The 7,056-nt window shown below is 34.8% G+C and overlaps 1 non-coding gene across 1 annotated transcript; it reads left to right on the forward strand.

Annotated features, from left to right (window-relative positions):
• The first annotated feature begins 4,179 nt into the window (after positions 1-4,179).
• Trnag-gcc lies at positions 4,180-4,250 on the forward strand. The gene has a single exon. It is a non-coding gene; the product is annotated as a tRNA-Gly (tRNA).
• The last annotated feature ends 2,806 nt before the right edge of the window (positions 4,251-7,056 follow it).

A 7,056-nucleotide genomic window follows, 5' to 3' on the forward strand; every position in this document is an offset into this window, starting at 1 on the left:
AGAAAGTACACAGCTTTTAACTCTGGTCAATTTCAAATGAAACGGATGCCAATGGGTCTAAAAACCAGCCCAAGTGCACTTTCACGTATGATTTCTTTGGCAATGTCAGGATTAACTTATGAAAAATGCCTTGTTTATTTAATAGTTTTTGGTAGAAACTTACAGGACCACAACAAAAATTTAATTAATTTTTTGACAGACTAAATAAGGTTAACTTGACATTAAATCCCGAAAAATGTAAATTTTTGAAGAAACAAATTTTATATCTCGGACATTTAGTAACTGCTGTCGGAATTTTACCCGACCCCGAAAAAATTACAGTTGTACAAAATTTCCCAGTTCCGAAAAATATAGAAGAAGTAAAGAGATTTGTGGCTTTTCTAAATTATTATCGGAAGTTCATTCCCAACTTTGCCGAGAAAGCACATGCGCTTGATAAACTTTGCAAGAAAAATGTAACTTTAGAATGGAATTTAGAGTGTGAAAAATCATTTCAATCATTAAAAGAATTATTAATATCGCCTCCATTATTACAGTACCCCGATTTTTCACCAGAAAATGAATTTAGTTTAAAAACAGACGCTTCAGGATACGCCGTAGGAGCAATTCTATCTAACAAGGACGGACGCCCGGTCTTATTCTAGTAGGACTTTGAATAAAGCCGAGCTCAATTACCCTATCATCGAAAAAGAATTGTTAGCAATTGTATGGGGAGTAAAATACTACAGACCTTACTTATACGGTCGTAAGTTCAAAATTTATACGGACCACAGACCTTTAATATACTTATTTAATATGAAAGATCCTACTGGCCGTCTACTAAAATTCAGGTTGACATTGGAGGAGCATGATTTTAATATTGAATATGTAAAAGGTAACGAAAACACGGCGGCTGACGCTTTATCTAGAATACAGCTAACATCAGAAGAGTTGAAAGGAATGCATGAAAACTTAAACGTAATGACGCGCGCGCAATGGAAAAAACAATTTAACTGTAGGGATTTTAAGGTCGATATAATATCCAACGACAAACGGCCTGATCAACCGAATGTAGTGGATATTTATAAAAGACCTTCGGAATCAGTAGAATTGGTATGTATTACAGAAAATAATTTAAAGAAAATAAAAGGTAAAATATTGAAAAGTTCAAATAAAAAATCATTAATGTACGTACCTGAGTATAATACGATTTATATAACTCCTAATTCACGATTACAATTTACGCGAGCCGAATTTGTACGTGAGTTAGAGATGTTTTGTACACAGTGTAACGTGAGCGAGCAATGTTTATTAAAAGATAAAAATAATGAGAATTTGATTAAAAAGTTAGTAGATGAGATACGTTAAAATAAGAATTGGACCGGTCAACGAGTAAAAATTTAAAAAAATTTGAATAGAATAGATGACAAGGATGATCGTAGGGTGATTCTAAACGATTTCCACCTGTTGCCCACTAGTGGCTACGCGGGTATCAGGCAAAAGCTTAATAATATCAGAAGACGGTATTATTGGCCCGGTTTAGAAACTGATGTTAAAAAATTTGTTTCTCGTTGCGATAAATGTCAAAAACAAAAACATACAAACCATCACATTAAAGAGCCGATGGTAATTACCACTACTGCCAATTCAGCCTTTGACAAAATATTTTTGGATCTTGTTGGACCCTTAGACAGAGACAACAATAACAATAGCTACATCTTAACTATACGATGCGAATTAACAAAGTACGTCGGAGCTTACCCGTTGATTACTAAAATCTCAAATGAGGTTGCAAAATCTTTCGTAAATAATTTCATATTAGTTTATGGTATACCAAATTGTATAGGTACAGACCGTGGAACGGAGTTCTTATCAGCAGTAATAGCCGAGGTATGTAAATTATTACAAATATCACAAATTAAGTCGACAGCTTACCATCACCAAAGCATAGGAGCCTTGGAAAACACGCATAAGGTCTAGGTAATTTTTTGAGAATACAAACAGATAATCATCCGGACTATTGGAGTGAGTGGCTGCCGTACTGGAACTTCTCATACAATACGTCAGTACACTCGTCTACGGGATACACTCCGTACGAACTTGTTTTTGGTAAGTTGTGCAGTTTACCTAATAATTTAACGAGCAACATTGTAGAACCGTTATACAGTCACGAAAATTATGCATTGGAACTTAAATATCGGCTTCAAGTATCTCAAAAAGAAGCAAGAGAAAATTTACTCAAAAGCAAACTGAACCGAAAATTAAATTTCGATAAGAACATGAACTCGGTTACTTACAAGCCAAAAGATTTAATTTTGATAAAAAATGAAACTGGTAACAAGCTCAGTAGTATCTATTCAGGTCCATATGAAGTAATACGAGACGCTTCACCTAATGTAGATGTACTTAAAAATAACAAGCTGATTTACTGTACATAAGAATCGAACAAAACTATACAAACAATGACTGCGTTAAATGAAAAAAATAAAAATAAAAACAAATACATTTACTTATTTTGTATACATATTAAAATGTCTTTTTAAATGTATGTCTATGTTTACTAAGTAAATTAAAAAAAAATTAAAAAAATGTTTAATAAATGTATCAACTAGTTGTAAGCGTATTTAGAAACAAACAGTAATATTATGATGTTTTATTAATACAATGTAGTATTATTTAGTATTCTTTTGTATGTTAAAAAAAGTTGTACTACTTTTTTTTATAGTTGCAAGGGAGGTGTGACGTAGTAAGTGTAGTATACTTATTTAGTAGTACTGTAATGTACTTACAATAAATACAATAAATATTCAGTCTTGTAATCGCATTCGTTGGTTTCACTCGTCTCCAATATCCCCGGCTACCACCGTCCCTACAGATGTTTCGTTTTCAATATTAATTAGTAAGTTGAGAAAAAGAAAGCTGAGAATAATAATAATAATGCCGTCAACTGTATACAGATTGCCTGCTTGCTCAAACTAGGTAGAAAGCCTGTGCTATGAGATTTTCTCATTGTAACTTATCTAGTTACGTACCAACTTATTATTAAAATACAGATTGAGTAACGAACCACTTCCAGGGATTTCTGAAAGTGATATATATTTCCTCGAAGCAATCCTGAGTAAGTACTATAAAATTTAATAAGAAGGGCTTGGAATCTTTTTGACTCCGTTTGTAGCCGCCATTTAATATTTTTGTTTTTCAAAATAGCGTCACAGACATTATATACAGTACGTTATAGAACGAATTAAAAAAATAAAAATCGTAGAGATCACTATTCAACTCCAATTATTCGACATTTACTTTATTACAAGATTTACTTTATTACGAGATTACTTAATTACAAGACATTATGTTATGGAGCATTTTTTGTTCATCTTATTATTTCCTTATTTGTACAGGATCCTCAAAAGGCTTGAGTAAAATTTTAAGGAGTGAGGAGTGCTCATAAAAACAAACAACTTTAGTAGGAAAAAAAATTTAGATTGCGTAAAAAAATTGCGGCAATCCCATATTAAATGCCTTATTAACGTCATAAACTCACTACTCAACTCATCATCGCATTCGATTGTAAAATAATGTACCTAGACAATTTAGCTAATAAATAACACATTGTTCTAAATATTTTATAAATACCCATTCCGTGCATTTTTTAAATTCACATTTTAATACCTATACATATAACAAACCGAAAGGAAATACCCTGATACATGTAATAGTCAATAGGTACTTACTATTTGCATAACATACATTAGTGCGACAATCGAGTAATTTCCTGTCTATCTCTTCTTAGCTCTATGTAAGTGTGTGTGCATATGAGAGAGCAAGTGTGTATTTTAAGTACAACGCCATCTATTAGCGACAATCAATATTATGTTAACTCAAGCTGAAGGTCCAACTAGCACACTCTTATCACATCCGCGTATGGCGCCACCTCATCGGAGAAATTATAGTAGGCGCGTTATCGCTCAAGGTCATCGACGCTTGTCAGAGTCTCAAACAGAAACTAATATACCGTCAAATCATAAACAGAACCTTTTTTGTTACCTAGTGGTTATGTCACACAATGTTTATATTTCTTATTGTATCATCTCGACTATTGTATTCAAGTGACGTCATATTGCGTAGTTACCGCTTTACTCTTTCACTTTTTAATTCATATTTGATTGAATTAGGGATTTGTTTTCAATAGTAACGGTATAAGCATCGGTGGTTCAGTGGTAGAATGCTCGCCTGCCACGCGGGCGGCCCGGGTTCGATTCCCGGCCGATGCAATTTTGTTTATTTTAAGTTTTTAGGTGTTTTATAACTCAGTACACTTTTTTCTGACTTCAAAAAGGAGAAGATTCTCAATTCGACTGTTTTTTTTGTAGTGGCAACTACAAAAAAATAAAATAAAAAACAAAATAGGTACTAAATGTTTTAAGCATAAAATTTACATGTTAGTGACTTTATGCATATAACAATAATATTATATATTTATTATAATGTTATTGTTATATGCATAAAGTCACTAACATGTAAATTTTATGTTTAAAACATTTAGCATTTTGTTTTTTTTTATTTTATGCTGGTCTGCTCCTCTCTCCTTTCCTTTGTATTGCATGCCCGATGGGGTCCATAATATTGGTCTTTTCTGTGTTATTAAAATCTCATTGTATATATTATGGTTTTGTAATAAAATATTGAGTAATGACATTCAATAGACTTAAAAATTATAATCATAGCGACATCTGTAGTCGGCGATGGTAGCTGTAAAGGTACATCTCTGAGTGAAGAAATAAATTTCTCACAGATGGCGAGGCAAAAAAGTCGTTAAAAACCAAAAACAAAGAAAAATTCGTAAGGCCTGCTATTTCGTACCTTAGCTTTCGTTCGCTTAATTTATTAGCAGAGCAGAGCGGATTGCCTGATGGTGCTCGTACGAATCCAGCCGAATCAAATAAATTTTTCTAAGTATTCGATCTTTGTTATTAACAATTGGAATAAGAATTTTAAACCCTGTACCACGGTGAGTGCTCTGAAGAGTTATTCAACCTTATCCCTTCCTCTCCTTTCCATCAGCGGACCACCCGTGCCGGACTGCGTTGCCACAGATGGACGGTCAGTTCAATACCGTCCCGCACTAACTTGGCAATTCGTTTTTATGCCGAACCATCAAATTGTGGAACCAACTCCCGGCGCATGTATTCCCTCCCCTCTATAACATCGGGTCCTTCAAACGTAGTGTGAAGAAGCATTTGGCCAGACCGGCAAAATGATAGTGACGGAGTGAAGATATTTGTGTTTTCCATCCGTTACTCTCATCTCTGGACTGTATTCGCACTTTCCATCAGGCGCGGTGCAGTCATTTTGCCGAGTCACAATAAAAAAAATAAATAAAAAAATATCAGTAATGGCCTCCGTCGACGTGACGTCTTTTTATATACGAGTATAATATCAAGTGACGGGACGAACAAGTCGTGCGCTTGATGGTAAGCCACACGCCTGTCCATAACACTTGCAGTGCAGTGGCACTCAGATCTTTGCAATTTAAAGCTCTGAATGCAGAGCTTTAAATCGCAAAGATCTGAGGGGCACTGCCACTGCGCCCGTCACACTGACACATAAGTTGACAAGTCTCATTTGCCTGTAATTTCACCAGCACCCTTACTTACTGACATTACTGCTTGGCGGCAGAAACAGGTAAGGTGGCAGTACTTCCTTGGGCGAACACTTTCACAAGGAGCTCTACTGCTACTAATTGCCAAAATACGTAGTTACATTACAGCTTTAACTATCCACAGCCTTAATAACGCAGATGGAAAAAAATAGCAGTAACCTAAATAAACATTTACGCATCAAACTGCCTGCCATAGCCCTTTAACGGATGACTACTTTCACGTACCCCAGGGAGAGAACATTACAGTTTCTTTCCGTCCCATCTACCTTCCTGTCTATATAAAGTCTTAAGGAAGTTATTTTAAGTGAAAGTGAAGTTATTTTAAGAAGTATTAACCTCTTCTATGAAATTCAAGTTAACCGGTCACAATAAAACTTGGCAATTAAAACACAGCGAAAACGCGTGAACAAACTGTTGAGTTCAGTTTTTTAAATAAAAATAGTTATAATCTCAGTACAGAATACTAAAAAAACCGACCTCAAAAGTCATTCATACCCTAATTTGCCACCCTTAGAGGTGGAATATTTTCTTCAAATTTAAATAGGTCCACTTTCCAGGTACTCTTTCCAAGAAAAAAATTATTATGAAAATCGGTTCACAAATGAAGTAAAACGTACATACAAAAAAAAAACACAATCGAATAGAGAACCTCCTCCTTTTTTTCAAGTCGGTTAATAATCTTAACTAATTATAGGTAGCTACCAAATTAGGAATTACTCGTATTATGAATACACAGCATCAAAAATTCAGCCGTAAGACAGGCCTCCTCCAAAGATCACCGGTACAATTACCGATCTTGCATTACTCGCGTCCTGCGAATTACCAAGCCCCCAAATCGGCTAATTTTAAAACATTTCAATTGTGTGCTGATAGAGTGTCAATGGCAGGGTTTTGCACGTATATCTTCTGCTAAAAGTTTTTTTTATAATATCAAGTGACGAGATGAAAAAGTCGTGCACCTGTGTTTTCAAGAAAATTACCAGGCTTGTGTCCCAGGTTGTCGGTCCACCTTGTGGGTGGTCGTGAGTACGCGGGCACCATTTGAATAACTCTTCTGCCTCACCGGTCATTTGTTCTACGAGCACGGCAAAGTAACTAAATTAACTGCGGGGACACAACCCAGAACAACCAAACCAGAACCAATTTAGAAGTTCGTCGATAAAAATGCTAAGACCTGTCTATTTTATGCATTTTGTGTTAAAAGTTCTGTAAACTAGGGCTATATTACAAGCCAATGCAGGATGAAATTTCATTGTCTTTTTTTACTAAAAAAGGCATTCAAAACTTTTCAAAAAACTCTGGACGACTTGGCTTTATTATGCCACATTGGTAGTTTATATATAAAACTTAAAATCAAAAAAATACGTTATGAAACAATGTATCCAAAAGTCAATCAAGCCATTTCCATAAATTCTGTA

The sequence above is a fragment of the Hyposmocoma kahamanoa genome, unplaced genomic scaffold, assembly GCF_003589595.1.
Source record: "Hyposmocoma kahamanoa isolate Upper Pololo Valley unplaced genomic scaffold, ASM358959v1 94, whole genome shotgun sequence".
In the NCBI taxonomy this organism is placed as follows: domain Eukaryota; kingdom Metazoa; phylum Arthropoda; class Insecta; order Lepidoptera; family Cosmopterigidae; genus Hyposmocoma; species Hyposmocoma kahamanoa.